At 37.8% G+C, this 23,983-nt stretch overlaps 1 pseudogene; it reads right to left on the bottom strand.

Moving 5' to 3' along the window:
* Positions 1-2,062: 2,062 nt before the first annotated feature.
* Positions 2,063-22,501, bottom strand: LOC102745095 (kanadaptin pseudogene; annotated as a pseudogene).
* Positions 22,502-23,983: the final 1,482 nt, after the last annotated feature.

Genomic DNA, 23,983 nt, shown 5'->3' on the forward strand with positions numbered 1-23,983 from the left:
CCTCTGAAACAAATAATACATTATATGTTAAAAAAAAAAAAGAAGATAGCAGGAAGGGAAAAATGAAGTGGGGGAAATTGGAGGGCAGATGAACCATGAGAGAATATGGACTCTGAGAAACAAACTGAGGGTTTTAGAGGGGAGGGGCGTGGGGGGATGGGTTAGCCTGGTGATGGGTATTAAAGAGGGCACATACTGAATTGAGCACTGGGTGTTATATGCAAACAATGAATCATGGAACACTACATCAAAAACTAATGATGTAATGTATCGTGATTAACATAACATAATAATAAATGAATAAATAAATAATAATTGCAGATGTATTTGAATGCAGGGTAGGTAATGAAAAGGTGTAATGTCAAGGGTAATGAAAGGTGTTTGCACAGGGTAAGAGAGTAGGGCATGCTTTTCAGACATCAGTTTGAATTCGGTGGGCCATAGTCAGCCCTTTTAAAATGAAAGAATAGAATAGAATAGAATAGAATAGAAAGAATAGAAGAATAGATCAGAACACATCCCATAAATGTAGTAAGGGTAAGGACTGTTTTGTGTTTGTGTGTGTGTGTGTGTGTGTGTGTGTGAGTGATGGGGTTGGTGTGGAGTGGGGAGGGAGAGAGAATAGTCTGGGTAGCAATATAAAAAATGTCTCTTAACTGTGGGTATTTTTGAATTTTTAAACATACTGAAGCAGGTAGCATCTGCTCCATTTAGAAACATTCAAATTTAAAACAAATAAATAAAATACTGCTTTAGCCACAGCAAATACATATACAGGTGGAACTCAGTCTAGATGCAGCCAGTACGTGAATCCAAGTTGAACTTTTCATGTACAATACTAATTTGTTTTCTAATTAAAGATAATCAAGAATGGATATTTTGGAATTGAATTACTTACATTGAATTTACCAGTGCTCATTAAAGCTCCAGTACATACTAAACTTATTGAGGCTATTGTAGTTATCACTAGGTCATCTTTATTTACTTGGCTCCATTTCTCACTTCTCCCTTAGTAGTTTAGGTGCATTTATGTAGTTTTATATTCAAAATCTTGTCACTAAGTAACAAATTGATAATGCCATATAAAAAAATGCTGTCTTGTGAGATGTGAAACCTCAGATTTTTTTAAACTACTTTAAAAGCAAGGTAACCATAAAATAATGTGTTAAGATATGTTAAGATATGTTCAATGCAAGATTATGTACCCAAACTTTCTGATCTCCTGAATTCTTTCCTCTCAGTGAATACATTCTTTTCTTGCCCACAGGTAAAATAAATATCTTCTTTTTCCTTTGAAGAAAAACAACTTGCATTCAAAATATTTATCTGAAATATCTTTTATCAATATAAAAAACTCTAAATTCCCAAACTAAACTTCCATAAGCATTATAACTGATGACTGTTACTCGAGATAACATTTTACATCAAATACTCAAAAAATTTGAAAAATAAAAATCAATTCACTCTAGAAAATTCAAAAATACAATCTCTAAATCTTCTCCCTTACTAAAGGAGAAGATATTTGTAATCTAGAAAGGAAATATCCTATTTTAACTTTTGTTTATTATAAAACTTAAAATATTATTAAAAAACAATGAACTTGAGAAACAGAACTGCATACCAAAGTATTTCCTCCTCGTGATAATTAAAATTTTGCCTTTTCACTTAATAGAGCCAATCCCTCATTTTAATAATTCACAAAATATACTGTTCCTTTGTTATAATGTACACAAACACTTTTATTTTTTTTTAAAGATTTATTTATTTATTTATTTGACAGAGAGAGAGAGACACAACGAGAGGGGGAGCAGGAGAGGGAGAAGCAGGCTTCCCGTGGAGCAGGGAGCCCGATGCGGGGCTCGATCCCAGGACCCCGGGATCATGACCTGAGCTGAAGGCAGACGCTTAATGATTGAGCCACCCAGGCGCCCCTACACAAACACTTTTAAATATAAATACTAAATTCAGGAGAATAAGAATAAGATAGGTAGATTAATTTAGAAGCCAAGAGCATGAAGACCAGTTACATTTTACAAGCGATCATCTGAACTACTTTGGCCATTCACCGTGGTATAGAAGCCCACGTTGCTACTTGGTCCACAAAGTCTTCCTTCGCAACTCTGAAGCAATCAAAGGCCAATATTTTCATGAAATGGATCCTGCCACCATCACTTTGGGCTTCATTTGGGACCCATCCACAGCAGTCTGGGCCATCTTCTGGATGTTTGGAGGAAAGTTTTGGTGGATGTTTTCTTGGACTGGTAGCTTTCTTTTTCTTCAACTCTTCTGTTTTTTCTCAATTTCATTCTTTGATGCTAGGGGTTCCTTGAATGATGAAGTTATTTTGCTAATCTCTTATTGACAATTATTCTGTTCCATCTGGCTGAGGCATGTTTTCATGGGTTTTTGTTTCTTTAGAGCATGTGAGAAGACTCCTTTCCCATATTGCTTCTTCTGGCTCTAACTTCTGCTATAGCCCACTTCTTCCACCCATCATTTTTTCTTTTCACTCCCCTTTGTGTCCTTCTCTTCCTCCTCCACAGCTTCCTCTTCCTCCACATCAGGCTCATCTTTCAATCTCATTAGAGTCAGAGTGAGTTCTGGGTGTTTGGGAAGGGGGGATAATTTCCCTACTGTTCCAGTTTTTAATGTGGATTTGTTTCCTATTTTCATGGCACCAAAGAGAATCAATGTAAGCTTTTTAGCTTTTTTTTTTCTACATTTCTAATGTGATTTCCAGTCTTTTTTAGTTCTGGTATCTCTGTGGGATTTACAGGTTTTATCAACCCTTAAGTCTGTCCTTGTTTCCTCAGTTCCAAGTTCTCAAGTAGTTTCTTCCATGACAGACCATCTAACACACTCTTTGATTTTGTTTCTGACATGAAAGCATCTGAAACATCTGGAGATGGTGACTCTGATAGAGCTTTGCTTGAGGCTTTTAGCCTCTCAGAGATTTCAGAGAGTTCCCTTTCACTATCATTTTATTGTGCAACCAATGATTAAAAGGTCTCTGGCTTCTTGTCAATTTTTCAGCCTTCATTTGCTTCAGAGGCTTCTTCTCAACCAGATCAGTCAGATTGAAGAATCTGTCCTCATCATTACCATAAAAATCTTTGTCTTCCCAGTCTTTGGGAAGAATCTGCCTCCTGACCCAGCAATCTCTAAGTATATAGGATCCAACAAGCTTCCAGTGAACACTATCTTTACCTCCTTTCTCTTTTTTGAGCCAATGACTTCAGCCATCAGTTGTTTTTTGGTTGAATCAAATTTTACCCTGCAGAGAGAGAACACCCTTTGTTGCTGCTTGATGAGTTTCTTCAATTGCCTTACTACTCACTTGGATCCTGTCTCTGTCTTCCTCTGGTCCCTGCAGAATAAAGAGCTGGTGCCACTTCCAAAGCTAAGAACATGCTCCCTGTGGAGCAGATAATAGGTGTGCTGTGTCATTTGGATTTGTTTGAGAAAAACACCATCCCTAGGTTCTTCCTAGAACATAGAGATAGAAGACAGGTCCCTGGCGATAGCATTGCATTTCAGTGAAGGGTGCTCTGGAAAACATGTTGCAGCTAGGCAGTGGCCTGAAAAGGCAGACGCTCATCCCTTTGGGTGCCATGGATGGTGCTGCTCTTCAGTGTCCATAGGCTGCAGGGGCTGGTGACCAAGCCTCCAGGGAAGGAGCTACTGTGGATTGGGGGACATGGCTGCTCTTCCCGTGGGACCCTGGGAATGGGGTCCAGCAATGCCATGGGCTTTTCCTTCTTCACTTCCTCAGGGTTTGAGGGACTGGTGGCCAGGCTTTCCCCATGTCATGAGTCAGCAGGACTGACTTCTTGAGGTCACCATGGAGTGCTTTCACACTGGGGACTCTGACGACAAGGAGGGAATTACAATTGATTTTTGATTCACTGGTTCTCTTAAAAACAATGGAAACAATAACAGAGAAATCTACATTCATGTTTCAAGAAAAGATTTGAATAAGGCATGTATGTTGGGCTTTACTATGGAGTACGGAACTATGAGGCAGAACTATGATTATATATTCCATATTCATATTTTTATACAGGTGAGGTCAATCACATTTCATACATAATGTGACCTTAAAAAGGGAAACGACAGTTTTAACTTGATACGTGAAAGCAAAAGGTGGAATCTGTCCATTTACATTGTTGGTGGAAGGAGATGAGTTCTGTCTCCAGCCCACATATCAGAAACTAAAAACAGGAAGCCATATCTTAAGTAAAAATGTTTTAAGTTAACATGATTATTTTCTGGGTGGGGGAAAGCTAACTCTGGGGTCTTAAGTGACAGCATTAGGCATAAACTCACTCTGGTGGCTATTCCAAAACATAATTTTAAACTGTTAGCCAGATCCTGACAATCCATGAGAAATCACAAACAGAAATGCTAAGCAGATTTATTTACCCTGGGCTTGGTCAAGATCTTGTTCACACTTCCCCTTGCTCACTAACACTCTTTTACACTTACCTCAAAGTGAGGCAAACTTGTCACATTCAAAGGTCAGAGCACCTGAGCCTCCAGAACAGCAGATGGGTGAAGGACGGACCCTCATATGAGGTCCCTGGATGATTGACAGCAGGTTGCTATGAGGCTGCTGTATGCCGGTGAGTGTGTACGTGGCCACGTGTGTGCTGGGGTGGATTTAGGGAGTTGGGGGATCTCTTCCCATCCGCCCCTACCCATTTCTGAGGTTGCAGGACTCAACCAGAAGGCAAGTAATCCTATCTCTGCTCAACAATATCCTCTTAGTTTCAGGTATATATTATAGTAATTTGATCTTTATAAACATAATAAAATGATCCCCATAAGTTTAGTTATCATCTGTCACCATACAAAGTCATTACAATATTATTGACTATATTTTCTATGCTGTACATTATATCCCCATGACTTATTTCACAGCTAGAAGTTTGTACCTCTTATTCTCTTTACCTATTTTGCCTACTCTCCACTCCCTCCCCACTCTGGTAATCACCACTTTGTCTCCTTTATCTATGAATCTGTTTCTGTTTTGTTTTGTTTTTTCATTTGTTTTGTTTTGTTTGGTTTTTTTAGATTCCATATATAAGGGAAATCATATGGTATGTATTTCACTTAGCACAATACCTTCTAGGTCCATTCTAGTTGTTGCAAATGGCAAGATTTTATTCTTTCTTATGGCTGAGTCCATTGTGTATATATATATGTATGTATAAATATATTATATATGTATGTAATATATATCACATCTTTTTTTTAGAAGAATTTACTTATTTGAGAGAGTGAAAGAGAGAGCTAGTGTGTGTGTGTGTGTGTGTGTGTACAAGCAGAGGGGAGGGGCAGATGGAGAGGGAGAAGCAAACTCCCTGCTGAGCAGGAAAACAGATGCAGGACTCAATCCCAGGACCCTGGGATCATGACCTGAGCCAAAGTCAGACACTTAACCCACTGAGCCACCCAGGCTCCCCATATCACGTTTTTTTTAATCTTTATCTACTGATGGACATAGGTTGTTTCCATATCTTGGCTATTGTAAATAATGCTAGTATGAACATAAAGTTGGATACATATATTTTCAAATTGGTGTTTTTATTTACTTTGGGTCAATACCCAGAAGTGAAATTTCTGAATCTTATGGCAGTTCTATTTTAAGGAACTTCCATACTATTTCCATAGTGGTTGCACAAATTTTCATTCCCACCAACAGTGTATGTGGATTGACTTTTCTCCACATCCCACCAACACTTGTTATTTCTGTCTTTTTGATAATAGCCAATCTAACAGGTTTGAGATGATACCTTATTGTGGGTTTTGATTTGCATTTCCCTGATGATTAGTTTTGTTGAGCATATTTTCATGTACCTGTTGGCCATCTTCATGTCTTTTCAAGTCCTATAGTAAGTTATGGAAGCACTTTAGGTATTTGGGATATTTACCCAATATTTGTATGATTTGTAAATATCTTCTCCCATTCAGTAGGTTGCCTTTTCATTTTGTTGATGGTTTCCTTCACTGTGCAAAAATTTTTAGTTTGATATAATCCCATTTGTTTAATTTAGCTTCTGTTGTCATTGTCTGTGGAGACTGGTTCAAAAAACTATTGCTAGACCAATGTCAAAGAGCTTACTCCCTATGTTTTCTTCTAGTATTTTTATGGTTTCAACTCTTACATTCAAGTCTTGAATCCATTTTTAATTTATTTTTGTATATGATGGAAGAGAGGGGTCCAGTTTCATTCTTTTGCATGTAGCTGTCCAGTTTTTTACACACTATTTTTAGAAGAGACTGTCTTTTCCCCATTGTATATTCTTGCCATGTTTGTCATGGATTAATAGACCATATATGTATGAGTTTATTTTTGGACACTCTATTCTATTCTATTGATCTATGTGTTTGTTTTCATACCAGTACCATACTGTTTTGATTACTGTAGCTTTATAGTATAATTTGAATCAGGGAATATAATCCCTCAGTTTTGTTTTTCTTTCTCAAGATTGCTTTGGCTGTTTGGGTCCATCAAAATACTGATGGCATTTTTAACAGAACTAGAACAAAGAATCCTAAAATTTGAATGGAACCACAAAACAGTTCATTGTTAACACATGAAAAGTTAAGAATAAAAATTAGTTAACATATTAAAATAGTTCTATAAATCAGGGTTTACTTATATGGAAAAAATCCAGAGTTTTGCTATATTATTTAAATGCTTGTTTTATTTTTTTAATTAATTACTTAATTTTTTAAGTATAAAGAAGATAAAAAGCACTCCCTGATTCCATTGATTGATTGTGACCCAAAATTTGAAACCCAGGCTTAGAGACCCAGCATGACCCTGGGCCTGCCTGCCTCTTACCCCCTTTTTCTACTCCCTGTGCTCACTGCACTCCAATCACATTAGCCTTTGTCCTCCCAGGCCTGCCTTTTTTTTTTTTAAACTTCAAGTTAGTTAACATACAGAGCAGCCCTGGTTTCAGGAGCAAAATCCAGTGATTCATCACCCACAGACAACGTACAACACCCAGTGTTCATCCCAACAAATGCCCTCCTTAATGCCCATCACCCATTTAGCCCATTGCCCTGCCCAACTCCCCTCTAGCAACCCTCAGTTTGTTCTCTATATTTAAGAGTCTTATAGTTTGCTTCTCTCCCTGTTTTTATCCTAGTTTATTTTTCCTTGCCTTCCCTTCTGTTCATCTCTTTTGTTCTTAAATTCCACTGTGAGTGAAATCATATATTTGTCATTCCCTGACTGACTTATTTCCCATAGCATAATACACTCTAGCTTCATCCACATCATTGCAAATAGCAAGATTTCATTCTTTTTGATCACTGAGTAATATTCCATTGTGTGTGTGTGTGTGTGTGTGTGTATTCCCTTCTTCTTTATCCACTCATAAGTCAATGGACAATTGGACTCTCCATAATTTGGTTACTGTTGATAATACTGCTATAAACATTGGGGTGTATGTGCCCCTTTGAATCACCATTTTTGTATCAGCATATTTGGATAAATACCTAGTAGTGCAACTGCTGGGTTATAGGGTAGTTCTATTTTTAACTTTTTGAGAAACCTCCATACTATTTTCCAGAGTAGCTACACCAGTTTGCATCCCCCACCAATGTGCAAATGTTCCCCTTTCTCCACATCCTCACCAACATCTGTTGTTTCCTGAGGTGTTAATTTAACCATTCTGATTTGTATTTCCCTGATGATGAGAGATGTTGAGCAACTTTTCATGTGTCTGTTAGTAATCTGGATGTCTTCTTTGGAAAAATGTCTATTCATGTCTTCTGCCCATTTCTTAACTGGAGTATTTGTTTTTTTGGGTGTTGAGTTAAATAAGTTATTTATAGGTTTTGGATACTAGCTCTTTATCTGATATGTCATTTGCAAATATCTTCTCCCCTTCCATTGGTTGCCTTTTAGTTTTGTTGATTATTTCCTTTGCTGTGCAGAAGTTTTTATCTTGATGAGCATCCAATAGTTCATTTTTGCTTTTGTTTCCCTTGCCTCCAGAGATATGTCTGATAAGAAGTTGCTGCAGCCGAGGTCAAGGAGGTTGCTGCCTGTATTCTCCTCTAGGATTTTGATGGTTTTCTGTCTTACATTTAGGTCTTTCATCTATTTTGAATTTCTTCTTGTGTATGGTGTGAAAAAGTGGTTCAGTTTCATTCTTCTGCATGTTGATGTCCAGTTTTCCCAACATCATTTGTTGAAGAAACTATCTCTTTTCCTTCGGATATTCTTTCCTGTTTGTCAAAGATTAGTTGACCATACAGTTGTGGGTCCATTTCTGGGTTCTCTATTCTGTTCCATTGATCTATGTGTTTGTTTTTGTGCCAGTAACATACTGTCTTAATCACTACAGCTTTGTAATACAGCTTGAAGTCTGGAATTGTGATGCTTCCTGCTTTTCTTTTCTTTTTCAAGATTGCTTTAGCTATCTTTTCTGGTTCCATATAAATTTGAGGATTGTTTGTTCTACCTTTGTGAAAAATGGTGGTGTTATAATGATAGGGATTGCATTGAATGTGTAGATTGATTGCTTTGGGTAATATAGATATTTTAACAATATTTGTTCTTCCAATCCATGAATATGCAATGTTTTTCTATTTCTTTGTGTCTTCTTCAATTTCTTTCACAAGTGTTTTATTGTTTTCAGAATACAGATCTTTTACCTCTTTGGTTAGTTTTTTCCTAGGTATCGTATGGTTTTTGGTGCAATTCTAAATGGGGTCAATTTCTTGATTTCTCTTTCTACTGCTTCATTATTGGTGTATAGAAATGAAACAGGTTTCTGTACATTCATTTTGTATCCTATAACTTTACTGTATTCATGCATCAGTTCCAGCAATTTTATGGTGGAGTCTTTGGGGTTCTCTGCATAGAGTATCATGTCATCTGCAAATAGTGAAAGTTTGACTTCTTCCTTTTCATTCTGGATACCTTTTATTTCTTTTTGTTTGATTGCTAAACTAGGCTTCTGGTACTATGTTGAACAACAATGGTGGGAGTAGACATCCCTGTCATGTTCCTGACCTGAGGGGAAAAGCTCTCAGTTTTTCTCCATTGAGGATGATATTAGCTGTGGGTCTTTCATGTATGGCATTTCTAATGTTGGGGTATGTTCCTTCTACCCCTACTTTCTTGAGGATTTTTATCAAGAAAGGATGCTGTATTTTGTCAGATGCTTGTTCTGCATCTACTGAGAGGGTCATATGGTTCTTATCCTTTCTTTTATTAACGTGGTGTATCATGTTGATTGATTTGCAAATACTGAAGCACCCTTGCAGCTCAGGAATAAATCCCATTTGGTTGTAATGAATTCTACTCTTAATGTACTGTTGGATCAATTAGATAGTATCTTGTTGAGAATTTTTGCATCCATGTTCATCAGAGATAATGTAATTCTGTAATTCTCCTTTTTAGTGGGTCTTTGGTTTTAGAATCAAGGTAATCCTGGCCTCATAGAATGAGTTTAGAAATTTTCCTTCCATTTCTATTTTGTGGAACAGCTTCAGAAGAATAGGTATTAATTCTTTAAATGTTTGGTAGAATTCCCCCAGAAAGCCTCTGGCCCTGGGCTCTTGCTTGTTGGGAGATTTTTTATTACTGATTCAATTTCTTTGCTGGTTATGGGTCTGTTCAAATTTTCTATTTCTTCCTGTTTCAGTTTTGGTAGTTTATATATTTCTAGGAATTTATCTATTTCTTCCAGATTGCCCAATTTTTGGAATATAATTGCTCATAATATTCTCTTATAATTGTTTGTATTTGTGCGGTGTTGGTTGTGACCTTCATGATTTTATTTATTTGGGTCCTTTCTCTTTTCTTATTGATAAGTCTGGCTAGGGCTTTATCAATTTTGTTAATTTTTCAAAGAATTAGTTCCTAATTTATTGATCTGTTCTACTTTTTTTTTATTTCTATATCATTTTATTTTGGCTCTAATCTTAATTATTTTCCTTCTGCTAGTTTTAGGCTTTATTTGCTGTTCTCTTTACAGCTCCTTTAGGTGTAAGGTTAGGCTGTGTATTTGAGATTTTTCTTGCTTCTTTAGGAAGACCTGTATTGACCACCTTTGCTGTGTCCCAAAGGTTTTGGACTATGATGTTTTCATTCTTGTCTGTTTCCATGTATTTTTTTTTTATTTCTTCTTTAATTTCCTAGTTGACCCATTCATTCTTTAATAGAATGTTCTATAACCTCATGTATTTGTGGTCTTTCCAAATTTTTTCTTATGGTTGACTTCAAGTTTCATAGTGTTGAGGACTGAAAATATTCATGGTATGATCTCAATCTTTCTGTACTGGTTGAGGCCTGATTTGTGGCCCAGTATGTGATCTATTATGGAGAATGTTCCATGTGCACTCAAAAAGAATGTGTATTCTGCTGTTTGGGGACAAAATGCTCTGAATATATCTGTTAAGTACATCTGATCCAGTGTGTCATCCAAAGCCATTGTTTTCTTGTTGATCTTCTGCTTAGATGATCTGTCCATTGCTGTGAGTGGGCTGTTAAAGTCCCCTATTACTATTGTATTATTATCAATGAGTTTATTTAAGTTTTTCATTAATTATTATATATTTGGCTGCTCCCAAGTTGGGGGGATAAATATTTACAATTGTTAGATCTTATTGGATAGACCCCTCAATTATGGTATAGTGCCCTTCTTCATCTCTTATTACAGTCTTTGGTTTAAAATCTAGTTTGTCTGATATAAGTATGACTACTCCAGCTTTCTTTTGATGTCTATTAGCATGATAGATGGTTTTCTATCCCTTCACTTTCAATTTGGAGGTGTCTCTAGATCTAAAATGAGTCTCTTACAAATAGCATATTGATGGGTCTTGTTTGGGTTTTTTGTTTGTTTGTTTGTTTTTAAGTAGGCTTCACACTCAGAATGGAACCCAATGTGCAGCCCGAACTCATGACCCTGAGATCAAGACCTGCGCTGAGATCAAGAGTTGGATGCTTAACTGACTGAGCCACCCAGGCATCCCTGGGTCTTGTTTTTTTATCCATTCTGATACCCTATATCTTTTGATTGAAGCATTGAGTCCATTTATATTCAGAGTAATTGAAAGATATGAATTTAGTGCCAGTGTATTACCTATAAATTTGCTGTTCCTTGTGGATGGTCTCTATCCCTTTCTCGTCTTTGTTAATTTTGGTCTCTCTTTCCCACTGAAAGGGTCCCCTTTAGTACTTCTTGCAGAGCTGGTTTAGTGTTCACTAACTCCTTTAGTGTTTGCTTTCCTTGGACACTCTTTATCTTTCCTTTTATTCTGAATGACAGTTTTACTGGATGAAATATTCTTGGCTGCATATTTTTCCCATTTAGCTCATTGAATATATCATGCCACTTTTTTCTGGCCTGCCAAGTTTCTGTGGACAGTTCTGCTGCTGACCCTATGTGTCTACCCTTGTAGGTTAAGGACCTTTTGCCCCCAGCTGCTTTCAGAATTCTCTCTTTATCTTTGTATTTTGCAAGTTTCACTATGATATGTCTTGATGTTGACCTGTTTTTGTTGATTTTGAGGGGAGTTCTCTGTGCCTCTTGAATTTGAATGCTTCTTTCCTTCCCCAGATTAGGTAAATTCTTAGCTGTAATTTGTTCAAATTTCTGCCCTCTTCCCCCCACTCTTCTTCTGGGACTCCCATGATATGGATATTATTGCATTTTGTGGAACTGCTGAGCTCCCTAAGTCTATATTTTTGATGTAATAATTTTTTTCCTTCATCTTTTCAGCTTCATTATTTTCCATAATTTTATCTTCTATATCACCTACTCAATCCTCTGTTTCTTCTGTACTCTTTGTGTTTACATCCAGTCAGTTTTGCATCTCAGTTATAGTTGGTTTTTTGGGGGGTTTTTTTTGACCTAATTTTTAGGTCTTTTATCTCTGCAGCCAGGGTTTCTCTGGTATCTTCTATGCTTCTTTCAAGCCCAGCTAGTATTCTTATGACTGTTGCTCTAAATTCTTGTTCAGATATATTGCTTATATCTGTTTTGAGCAAATCCCTGACCGTGATCTCTTCTTGATCTTTCTTTTGGGGAGAATTCCTCCTTGTTGTCATTATGTCTAGGTTTCTGTCTTTTGCATATTATGAAAGCTTATTATGTTTCCTGCTCTTGAGAGTAATACTATATTAAGAAGGGGTCATACACTGTCCAGCGCCTGGTGCTTCAGGAAGTGTTTCTGGTCTATGCTGTGTGCACTCTGCTATTGTGTTTTTTAGCAGCTCTTTCCCACAGGTCAGTCTTCTACAGAGTTCCTTCTTGCTTGCAGTGGGGGGTGTTTGGACCTTTAACTAGACATGCTTTGATTTGTTTGTTAAGATAAGCCTGGTACATGGGAAGGGGGGGTGCTTGTTTGGTCTTCTGAGGGAGAGGCCAGATGTGCTGGCTCATAGTCAGACCTAACTTTGCAAAGATGCCCCTGCCAGGTGCGGGGGCCGGGAAGGGGGGGGTGTTTGGTGTAAGCAGTTCCAGCCTCCACTGGAGGCACTGTGTTTCTCTCTGAAATCCAACCATGCTGAGGGATGGGGCAGGTGTGGAAGATGGTGTCACCCTGACCTCTCATCCCTAGGGAGGAGAACTCACAGCCTGTGATAGTTCACTCACAGTCTCAACCTGTCTGTGCTCAGCCATTGGCATTCCTGGTGCCACAGTTCTCCTGTGTTTTATCTCTGGCACACAACTGGGATTCAAAACTCCAAATCTTAAAGAGCCCAGCAAGGTGCAGACCCACTCCCTACCCCTCCTCAGGGGAGAGACTTGCAGCACACCCCTCACTGTTCTGTCCCAGAAAAGCAGTTGCACAGTACACACACAGTGGCTGGAGTCCATTGTGATGCAGAGTGAAAAGCTGTGTAACCAAACTATCTGCCCTCTGCATGTACCTGTCGCCTGCTTCTGAACAGCTGCTCAATGACTCACAGTGGGCCCTTTGTCCTTAGAGAGGCAAATACCCTCCAAACATACTTCAGGAAGGGGAGTGATCTCTCCCAGTGCTACCAGGGGATCCCCTCACTGCAGCATGTTGTGGGAACCCTATGCTCCTCTCTTTCCCACTCTCTCCTTCTTTCCCTGACTTCACTCTGTGAATATGGCTCCTTTCCCTCCATAACACTGTGGCTTTTCTCTCCCCCAATTCAGGGCTCTGAACCTCTTATTTGCCACATTCGCTCCTCCCAATTGTGCAGATTGTTTTCTTAATCCTCAGGTCAATTTTCTTTGTTCAAAATGACATGATGTTGATCTAGTTGGTTTGAGGGATGAGGCAACCTCAGGGTCCCCCTACTACTCCACCATCTTAACTCTTCTTATCTCTGTTTTATTTTATCTTTGGATCTTATTTTATTTCTTTGATCCAAGATTGCCCATATGTTCAGTCTATAGAAGTAAATTATCCTGATCTTTTTATCTGTATGACACCAAATTATTTTGGCTGAAATTCTTACTATGTTGACTGATAGTGTCAAGTAATGAGAGGTCATGTCAAATGAGAGGTAAGATTTATTGCTGACCATGTTGTATGGCTGTGTGGGCCAGGTGGGCTTCTACAAGGATTCAGGAAGATTCACAAACATACACCATTCTTCCTGGGCATGTTTCATAGTGTTTCATCTAGTTCAGCTGGAGGGAGTGGTGGCCAACTAGGTTGTAAGCAAACTTATTTTTATATTTGGTCTAATCCTGCTCATGCAAATTATATATGAGGAAGAAATATAGCACAAACTAAGCGATATATGCATGCTAAAGTGTTATCACTTCTTCACTTGTGCATAAATACATGGAAAGTGATATAGAAGATAGAATGGGAAAAAAGAATAAATGCTTTTTTATTTATGGAAAATAGTGGCTCTGCAAGTGAAAAGAATCCAATTCAGTAAATGATCTGAGTCAATTTATTTTAATAAGAAGTCAATAGATGATAGATAGATAGATAAAATAACATTGTCTAATCACCAGCATTATAGTAAGAATACGTTCTTTTAATACTTTGATCAGATTTAAATTCACACCAGGAACAAATTATAATTGTTCTAAATTGAAATTTCATTATTGACTAGTATAAATTAATTTATTGTACATTTAATAGATACTATTAAATGTATAGATAGATACTATTAATTAATAGATACTATTAATCCTAATAAGGAACTGCTAATTTTTTTCTTTGATATAGCTTTTTTCTTAAGTAATTTTTTATAATTAGTACTAAATTATAGTAATGAAATGTCTTACTTATGAAGAAAATACTGAATAATGTATTGACTAATAGCATATGTTGAATTAATTATTTAGTGTAATTTGAGAGTAATATTTAAATTCATGTTGTTTTGACTTTGACAGTGAAATACATCATGTACAAAAAATACCTGGTATTTTTTACAGAGAAATTATGCATTTATATTTCAAAAGCAGAAATAGAAAAATTCCAAATAAATTATGGAAAAGGTCTATATTTCTGCTAATTTAATGTGTTTGGGACATATGAAACTAATTAGGTAAACAACCATTTAATCTAGCTCATGTTATTAAGTATTATCCAACTTAAAAGTATATCCTATGTTGAGAAGTTAATAAAAATAATAATCATCCTGATTCAGTAGTCACAAAGTTATAAGGCTGCCCAGAAAATTCTACCCTAGATTTATTTTAGTGTTGGTAGACAGAAATAAGTTGCCTTTACCAAATCCTATCATTTCAGTCTATGGATTTAAGGACTTTATATTATCATAGCTATATCTGCAAAACCTAAAAGGGGAACTACAATATGACAATTTGAAATAATTAGAGAACAAGAACTATGAGTGTTATTGAGAATAACATAGCACATATGTAACCACACTCTAGCTGTAATTAGCAAACCAAAGGCATTTAGGTTAAGTGGAGGAACACTGTGGATTGAGTCGGCTGATATTGGCATAAAGGACTACAGGCACTGAACTGGGCTCAGTGGTTATATAAGATTCCCAGGAAAAATGTGGCTGCTCTGGGAATGAAGCACAGCCTCGAGTAGCACTATCTAAGAGAAATATAATGTCAGCCACAGATGCAAACCACACAGGTAATTTCACATTTTTTAGTGGTCACACAAGAAAAGTTAAAATAAACAAATGAAATTAAACTTACTAATACATTTTATGTAACCCAGTATATTCAACATACTATGATTTGAACTTGTGAATTACTGAGATATTTTACATTTTTTATACTAAGTCTCTGAAATCCAGTATATATTTTACAATTGCAGCACATCTCAATTTGGACTAACAGCATTTCAAGTGTTTAATATCCATAGATGGTTGGTGGGTACAGAAAGTTCAGCCTCAGACTCTCTCCTCAGGCCTGGCTAGCTATGCATTCTCTTCAGTGTTTTGAATGAAGAATTCCTTAGGAGATTCATATATTCTATTCATGAGAAAATGAGAAAAGCAAAAAATACCCTGATAGTTTAGAACAATGTATAAATATTACAAAAGCCTAATCCAAAAGGCACCTTTTGGTCCCTATCTTATTGGACCTCTCTTCTGCATTTGCCACCATAGATTACTTTCTCCTTCTTAAAACTACACACTGATAGTTCTCTCCTATTTCACTCACTAGTGCACATTTTGAATCTTAGTTGGACCCCCTTTCTCTGCTCTTCAATTTTGGTGTTTTATAGACTCTTTTTTGACCCCCATTTTGTTCTCACCCTACAACTTCTCCCAGGAGTATCTCAAGCTCTTATACATGCTGATATTACTCAAATGTTATCTCTGGCCTTACATTTTTTCTTAACTTTTATTTCCAAATGCCTGTTGAATATGTCCACCTGGCTATTTTACAAGCACACAAACCCATCATCCTTCCTTCTACACCTACTCTTCTAGTCCATAGTTCATATGGTGTCATCACCATCCACTGAATTAGAAACTGATGGTGAGCCTTGACACTCCCCACTCCCTCACTAATCAGCAAATCCTGTTGATTTCACCAACTTAATATATATCAGTACTTCCCTCCCTCCCTCAAAAAACATGCGCAATTCACTTAGCTATTATCTATTTCTTGAAATGAGGCAAAATCTTCATCAATTCCCTATTCTACGAATCATATGCCCTCAAACCGATCTTCCCAAAGCAACCATGGAAAATGAAACACTGACCATATTTACTCTTGCTTAAAACACTTCAGTGGTTGCCATGAGTTAAAGAATAAGGTCCAGACTCTTGGTCCTTCATATCCTCTTACTGCCTTGCTCTTTAACTTTATTCTTATACCACTTTCTGAACTGAACTTCACACTCTACCAATACAAGACTCTATGTAGCTTGTGCTTACATGATTCTTTTTTTTTTTCCCTTTCTTTATTCCCAGACTCATCCATTATGAGCCCACATATGTTTTACATCATTTCCTTAAAAGGCTGTAAATTGACCACCATCAAAAACTGTTTCAGACTGGGTTAGGTACTCTTGTTGCTATCTAAACATACCTCTAGCACAGTATTAAGCAGTCTATTAAATTATCTTCCAGATGTCTCCACCACCAAGTGGTATTCATCTTTGTATCTTTGATATCCAGCACAGTGCTTTTTATAAAGATTTGATGAACTCACTGAAATCAGGTTGAAAACACTAACATTTGTATGTGCACTTACATATACAAACATCGGCACACATGATGTACACTCAAGCAAAGTAGACATTAGTTCCTTTAAAAGCAGCAATGTAAAGAAATTGAAACATTTTAGTAAATTAAAAACTGAATATGTGTGAACAGTGAATACAGCTCCCTCAAAACATGAATTGTGTTCAGGTTGCCTTATTTGAAGAATATGTGAATTTCAACTTGAACTTCCCTTGTCAACACCTTAGGGGCTGTCCAGTTGTGGGTGAACAGAGGGAAGGAAGGTTACAGAGATTAGTGTTGAAATTGCTTCATATGATCCATGGCACAAATTCACTTCACCAATCATCAGTTTTCTCATCAGCAACATGAAGAAATTAGGCCTACGAGCATCCTCCTGAACCTTAGACTCTATAATTCAATACTGTGTCTACACAGGGATGGAGAGAGGAGGAAAACAGGGAGAGGAAATAAAACAAAACTTGCTTACATCCCAATTCATTCTACTTGAACCTATTAAAACATATACACATCATTTTAATTAGAACTATTTCATTAATTATAATTTTTCCAAATACATGAGTATTTATGCTCTATTACAGAAATAATTAGTTATGAGGAAATGTGAAAATGTTTTATTCTTCTTAAGTCCAATAGGCATTAAATGATAACAATGTCCATAAATGTTAATGATCTTAGTTTCATTTTCCTTTTCCCAAGACAGAGTAGTTGCATTACGACAATATTGAATCTGGTATGTATTTAATTCCTTATGCAGTCATGCCCAGGAAATCAATGGGATAAAGCTGAGATGTCAGTGCACTTTAATTTGGCCAGTCATGTCATATACATGTGTTAAAATCTTTGTATTTTGGGGGCGCCTGAGTGGCTCAGTCAGTTAAGCGCCCACCTTTGGCTCAGGTCATAATCCCAGGGTCCTGGGATCGAGCCCCGCATCAGGCTCCCTGCTCAGCGGGAAGCCTGCTTCTGCCTCTCCCACTCCCCCTGCTTGTGTTCCCTCTCTCGCTGTGTCTCTCTCGGTCAAAAAAACAAATAAAATCTTTAAAAAAAAAATCTTTGTATTTTTCTATAGGAAGTTCTGAGTACCATTTAAAATATACAAACTCACTATGGCCTTCAGTGGTACCTGGCACCTTATTGTGTACACTGTTGATGAGCAATAATAAATGATTGTTTAGTAGCTCTGTAGGGCACACCGGTATAGTTTTAAAAGCATTGTCAATGGCCAGGAATACACTGCAAAGCAAGGTTTATGAAAAGAGCAGAGTGTGATCTCTGTCATAAAGGGGACTTTGCAGAGGAACATTAGTTTTACTTCTATATAAAGAGCACATACTTGTTGAAAAGATGAAGACAGTACAGTACGGATAAAATAAAAATAGAAACTCACCCTTCTTTCTATCCAGTCTCCAAAATAACTTCTCTTATAATAGCATGATGTATAATGGTCTGGGTATTTTCTATGCCATTGTATTGGGATGTCAAGGAACTTTTCCTGTTTTTCTGGAGTTGTCAGTGGCTAGAGCTGAGGGCAAAGGGTACATTTAACAATTAGAGCAGATGTCTTAACCTCTCTGATCCTTAGTTTCCTCATGTTGAGAATGGGAATGATAATCAATTTCCTTCCTAATTCAGAGTTATTTTTCTTTTAATTGATGAAACATAAAAATAGTCTATAATTATAAATCATTACACAAATAAGGTGCTATCCTGATTCCTAAAGAATGAAAATACATTTTGGATCCTACAATGCCAAAAGAGCAAGCAAGAAGCCCTGAAACCTATGAAAACCTACCTGGTTAAAAAATGTTAATGAAGTTGAATGTAAATTTTGTGATAAAATCAATGTCTGCTCAATAAAATGCCTGCTCATCTGAAGAGTGGTCACTAAATAAAAACAAATTTTAACATTTCATAAACTGTTCATGAAATTGCCAAACAACATGTTATATGACCATTAAAACTAATTATGATGGTTTTTTCTCCTGTTTCCAAAAAATGTATATTAAGTGAACTTCAGAATACAATAATATTCTGTACATTACCATCACAGCATAAAAGGCCTGTACAGACACAGAAAACAATGTGCTTTTAATAAAATAATTGTAATCAGCTTATAGAACTGGAACTTTTCAAAATTTTACATATTTTATGTCTTTTCATTTTGTTTTAATATAGGGGAATATAGGAGATAGAAGAAATCAATGGTCCAGCATTTACTATATTACTATGAGATAAACTAGAAGATAAAATCCTTACATATACTAATAGAAGAAATTTATCTCAATGGTCCTTGTTATGGACTGAAGGTTTGTCTTCCCTCCCTTCCCCAATTTATATGTTGAAACACTAACACCTAACCTGATGGTCTTAGGAGGTGGGGCCTTTGGGAGGTGATGGGAATTAGATGAGGTCATAAGGGTAGGACCCTTAGGATTGGACCGGTTCCGTTAGAAGAGTCAGGAGAAAGTTTACATTCACTGCTCTGCTCTCTGCGCCCCCCTGGGATGCAAGAAGTCAGCAGTCTGCAACCTGGAAGAGGGCTCTCTCCAGAACCTGAGGGGATTCTGGCACCCTAGAGACTCTCAGCCTCTAGAACTGTGAACAATAAATTTCTGTTGTTTATAAGGTAGCTAGTGTGTGGTATTTTGTTACAACCCAAGTTGACAAAGAGGATCCTATAATAACAAATCTCTAAATAACATAATGCGAATGAATGGAGGAAAAAGTTTCTTTCCCTAGTGGCTTTGGAGACCCAGGCCTGCCCCCACAGAGAGACTCATCTGGCAGAGAAGTCAAGATTTGGACATCAACAGTCTCCATCCAGTGCAGGGTGAATTTAGATGCAGGTAACTACACTGGTGCCATGGGGACTTGGGGGAGAGACTACCTGGGGTGGGAGGCAGGGAGAAATCTTCCAGGGTGAGGAAAGGGGCAATTTCCCTAGCAAAGAATACTGTCTTCAAGGAATGGGGAATTTAACTACAGACTTCATTCATCATGTTTGAAAAGCTGTACCAGCTGTAAGGAGTGGGGTCTTGGAGGGTAGGGGGTCGTGGGGAAGAGATGTAGCCTGGTGAAAGTTGAGGCTGAAGAGATCAGAAAAGCCCAGAGCAGTGCATCTGGAAATTTCAGGATTATCCTGTAGGAAATAAGGAGCCACAGGATGGTTGGAACAGGGAGTCACTCAAGTAGCCAAAGAGAAGAGGCAGAGGAAAGTGTCACAGCAACGGGTGAACAAGACACTAGGGATTGGAGAGCATCACTTCCAGCCCACATCCTTTGCATCTAGGGAAACTGAGGCTCAGAGAGCTCTGAGAAGAGATTTGTCCATGGTGGTCATTTGGCTTCTGAAGTTGAATATGGGGGTGGAGGCAACCAACAGAGGGCCTGCCTTAATTCTCTGAGGACAAGCACATAGTCATGTGGGTGCTGCTGGGTCTGAGGACAGCCAAGGTCTAGCACTGGGGTAGAAAGAGAGAAATGAGAGGCAGCAGCAGTGGGTTTTTTTAACTAATCCCTGCCACCTCATCCCTTGCTCCCACCCTCTCTGACCCCTAATTTCCTGCTACCTAGGAGACACCCTACACCTGCCCCGGCCTCACTCAGCAGATTCACAGCCAAGGCACAGGACATGCAGCAGGGATGGCGAAAGCAGATTTCTGCTCTCGTGATCCCTGCACTTGCGCTTCTATCGGACCTGTGACTGTTCATACTACTGCAACAGTCCGGGGCCCATCTCCACAGACATCTCCCCACAACCCCATCTCCTCCGGGCCACAGGTAGGGTCAGCAGGTCCCAAAGGGAACAAAGGAGAAGTGATGCCCGCAGAGCCCAGAGGTGGGGGTCTGGATGCTCAAGGCCCCACGCGGCGCCCCCTGCTGGCCACAGTTGTCCCCGCCGGGGGTGGTGCCACCTAAGCAAACACCTCCCCACCTCGCCCCCCTACCGCTCCCACCCTCCTGCAGTAAGCACTGCCCACCGGCTATTTGTATGGTATTTTTTATCAAACGTTCAAAATAATGAGACCATATGCGGAGATACATTATATTTTCATACATTTCAGTTTTATAAATATGAATGCTTCTGTTTAGATTCCCAAAGCTGTCATTTCAAGTGGAACCAAATATTCTCAAAATTTGCGAGAAACTGAAAATTTTATTATTCATAAATAGCCAACATTGACAGAGAGTGCATAAAATAGCCTCAGAATACTTTTAAAAGCATGTTTTTTTCCCAGATACTTTTACTCTGTGAAACTGACCTCGAACTCTGATCTCTATAATCTGTCTAGTTTTTAAATGCATTAATGTTTAGTCTTTAGACTAGGAAAAAAAATCACTGTGAATGATAACTCCAAAATCAGCCTGTGACCCATTACATCTCAGTGGATTTGGCGACCTGATCTTTTCTCATTCTGGTGTAACCCCAGCATCCTGCTTCATTTAATTCTTTAAACTTTAATTAAAAAACAGCAGGAAAAGCCAAGAAGATAAAGCAGATGAAAATCCCTTTATAGCCCGTAGTATAGTGAATAACAGTTTGAGAGAATGAGGGAAATTTTGTTCAAATATGAATATGATCCATGAAAATTTATTTCTTGTGGGCTATCATTTTGCAGGGAAAACCGTATCAATCTAATATCTGTCTAATGTACTAGAAATATCAGAATCAAGCTATCTGATAAGTCTGTATCAGATAGACAATGCTATTCTACCTAGTTCTTTTTTCTCGTTCGACAGTATTTAAGCTTGTTGTTAAATTTACTCAATTGTGGGGTATTAGATTCATAACTTGTAATGCATTCTGACCTGGCTGATGTGGCCATTTCAATAACATACCAAATGTGAGAACTTAGCTGTAGGTTTGTTGAAGGCCAAATCAACCTTCTAGCAATCTTCTATGCTGGCAAAGTGATCTGTTTGTAATATAATTATAACCTGAATTGGGAAGAGGATGTTAGTAAAAATGAGGCAAGTGTCTAGCCTGGTGCCCTGAATATAAGCTGCACTCAATAAAAGTTTTCTCCATAAATAGTTGAGTGCATAAATAAAAAAGTATTTGGAGAGGTGGAAAAGATAGTAAAATAATGATTTTTTTTTTGTACTGGACATACCTCTGGAAAATCTGAATAAAAATTCTTTAATAATATCCATCTTTTCCACTAGTACATCTGGTGTGTTTGAAACTCAATTTCTTTATTTGGGAGAGAATAATTAAATGTGGAGGTTTGCATATTTGATTAGATTAGCTGATTTTCCTGAGCTGAGTGCAATTATAGATTATCATAAAGAGGTCATATGATAGTGTCTTGCAGGGTGAATTTTTAGAAGAAGCAAGCGTGCCCTAAAAGTTTGCAAACCAGGGGCAGAAAAGTAGAAAGGGTCAAACAATGAACCACACATGTATAAATGTATTTGCCCAGGACTCTGCTTTTCCCACAAGGGAGTATAACAGCTTTCTATGTTTTCTTTTCCTCATGCTGGATTATAATGTTGCATTATCATTCTCCCAGTCATCCCATCACAGAACCTAGAGCCCATCTTATAGCTTCCATGAAATGCTTTCTGACTGCTTCCGTTTGTCTTTCCAAAAAATTTTGGCTGAAATTTTTATACCCCTAAGCCCATAGTTCTTTAAAGAGAAATAGTGACCCTCTCTGGCTCATGTACTTCCTTCTCGCTCAAAATCATGTAAATTCAGATGATTGTGATTCACTCTGGAGTCCAAATACCTTTCAAGTACAGTTCCTCAGTGGATGGTTCTCTGTGACCAGTCTGTCTGGGCTCCACCTCACTCATGTTTGTGCCAGTAGTTGATCTTGATTTCCGACTTCCCCTTAGATTGAGCTGCATCTCACCATTCAGAAAAGATTTCTTCTACATTCTGCTTGTTCTGTGCAGGCTATTCTAACCCACTTCCCTTCTGTGTTCTTTGCCAGGCTCTGACATCACATATTTCGTATCACTTGCCTATTGCTTTATAATCCCCAGTGGTGGCACATTCACTTGGGCTTTACCCAGACCTCATATCTCTGCTAAGCTTATCTTGCTATTCCTCGGGATCCTCCTCTCCATTATGATTTCTGTTACAGCCTCTAAAATGAATCCATAAGCTTTAGTAGTTCTTCTTTTCCTTCTCAGATACTATTAAATATTGGTCTTCTATAGTAACTAGTGTATCAGTAGTGCAAGACGAGTGATGTAGTAATAACTAGTAATAACTAGCACTGTACCTTTAATCACCTGAATACCACCCACAACTACCTGAGAATTATTTAAATACCAAATAAGCTTGTCACTATTTTTCAAATATATACATAATCTTATGATTAATACAATAAAATGCATAAGTGATGAAATTCAAAGTAACTTGTGCTGTTACTTCTTTCATCAATGCACAGTAATAGTACTAGCAGCTCCACATGTGTTTTCTGTATTGATATAGGCCATTAAATATTTTCCCAGTGTGGCCACAGACTGTCCTATTAGTTGTCATTATTAGGTCACTTACTGCTGACGATTCTGCCCTATAGCCAGCACTGATACCAAGGGTGGCAATTGACCCAAATGTCCACATTTGAAGTCTTTCTGGGATTTCTTAAACTGGAGCCAATGAGTGCGAAGCATTTCCTTCCTGGTGGTTTGAACTTCTAAGACCATGAGACATAATAGTTCTTTGTTCCTTCTCATAGAAAGAAGATAATCAGGAGTAAGAGAGAAGCAGGGATGGGAAATAACATGAGTTCTGGAAATCTGTCTCCCCAAAGATACCCAAGAATAATAGTGAATATTTATGATACTCCAGTTTTATCCTTTCAAGTTTCCAGGGTGCCTAAGTATTTAGAGTGTTGTTCTTATCACTTGGCCCAAAGAGACAACCAATAAAATAATTCATTGAATTGGTGCAGTGCATGTTGTATGTGTATTCAACTGTTCTGCTCCAAGACTCAAAAGTGGCAAGGAGCAGAGATAATGTGGAAGTATGTCTTCTATTTGACCAGAGCATATAAAGATAACAGAGAAAAAAACATTAAGACTTAGAACAAGTCATCCCGACATAAATAAAGAGATATCATGAGATCTCACTCAGCTCTTAGGAGTTGCAGAATTTGTTGTGAATAGTCAGAAATCCTTTGGTGGTAAAACGATCTCACAATGTCTGGGGGAGTCTCATTTATAAGTCAGGCACACTCTTGTTCCCTGCAGTTGGGCTCAGAGAGCAGCCTAGTCTAATACACAGTTAACACATACTCCACCCATCACCACATCTTTTTCATCTTTTTCACTCTAGACACTCTCCTTATCCCTTTCATATTTTTATCGAAGTCATAAATT

This window comes from Leptonychotes weddellii, chromosome 6, assembly GCF_054177405.1.
Source record: "Leptonychotes weddellii isolate Sample4059 chromosome 6, ASM5417740v2, whole genome shotgun sequence".
In the NCBI taxonomy this organism is placed as follows: domain Eukaryota; kingdom Metazoa; phylum Chordata; class Mammalia; order Carnivora; family Phocidae; genus Leptonychotes; species Leptonychotes weddellii.